Below are 1,405 nucleotides of genomic sequence, written 5' to 3'. Positions count from 1 at the left end.
TGCACCCGCCACTGAAGAAAGAAATAATACAGAAAGTTCATTTTACTGTGTCTAACCCAGGGGTGTCCAAACTTCTTTCACCGAGGGCCACATACAGAAAAATATACGAAGGGCTGGGCAACTCCCTAGAGGTATATTGCCTCATAAATTCAGTTTTAAGTTAGCAAAATCAATCAGATTAAACTATGCTCGTGAGTGTTGGCAGCTCATCCCTTAAAACAGAAGCCTCATATTGATTATAATGAGGAGAAATAGGAAGGGTGTATTTCAAGCTTGTTATGTAAATAAGTCATTGGGCTCATCAACTAAGATCTGTTAGAAAATGTTTAACTTGAACTTGAATTGACTGAATTTATTTGAAAAGTGGTCTTATTAACACATGAATACTACTGTGTAATATATTTTTACATTCATATTTAAGAAGTACAATATAAGACGAGCACAGGTTTCATTTGTGGCCCACATTCCATTATACTTTTTGAATTAGCTGCGGGCCGTATTTGGCCCCGGGCCGTAGCTTGGACACCCCTGGTCTAACCTAACCCAATTATCAAAAGCCACTGTAAGACATTCTTTCTGAGGAACGTTCTCAATAAAAGCACTATTTCAAAAAGGACAGACACTGGAAATTCAATTTTGGATTCCTGGAAAGCCATCCCTAACTCATGGACAAAGAAGATTATTCATGTGGACATGTTGTCATGTCAGAATAAATGGTATCATTGTTCCTGCTGGGATTAAATAAAATAAAAAGAAGGAAAGTGAAAGGGGGCAGCGAGATTCAAACTACTGTATTCATTGTAATATAACTGTTTTTATTAAATGATTTTAATTCTACAATGGAGCGACTGTCACAAAGTCAAAATTCCCCCGGGGATGAATCAAGTATTTCTGATTCAAGGATTACTATTTGAAGAAAATCACAAATGGACAAGCTCCACTTCTTCTGTTAATGTTTCATAAATATTTATATCAAAGAGCCGTTTTATTACAATGGTAGTTGTTGACTTCTCCTTCCCAACTAAGCAACTACTAAATCTACACCAGAATGTCATAAAGAAAACTCTCAGTTTCACATATTTGAGTGTATGAACATGTTTGGTGCTCTTGTGTCATAGCTGTAGCAAACGTGTCTGTTCCAATAAGAGCAGCTCCACTGAACCCTGCAGCCACACACTGTTTGAAATGTGCTTCTTTACCCTTTCAGGGGAATACATGGTGGGAGGCGCATGGAAAGAGGAAGGGAATACGGAGAAATGTGCAGACATGGAAGAACGTGGAGAGAACATTTGACAGTGATATCTTCTTTTACTTATATAATTGTATTTCTAATGGCCTCGTGTGAATCTGTACTGTCCTGTTTTTCACTCTCACTCTGTTGCTGCTTTAAACTTCTGCATTTTCC

This window comes from Pseudochaenichthys georgianus, chromosome 24 (genome assembly GCF_902827115.2).
Source record: "Pseudochaenichthys georgianus chromosome 24, fPseGeo1.2, whole genome shotgun sequence".
Lineage (NCBI taxonomy): Eukaryota > Metazoa > Chordata > Actinopteri > Perciformes > Channichthyidae > Pseudochaenichthys > Pseudochaenichthys georgianus.
The sequence above is the reverse complement of the archived record's forward strand: the minus strand, read 5'-3'. Positions refer to the sequence as shown.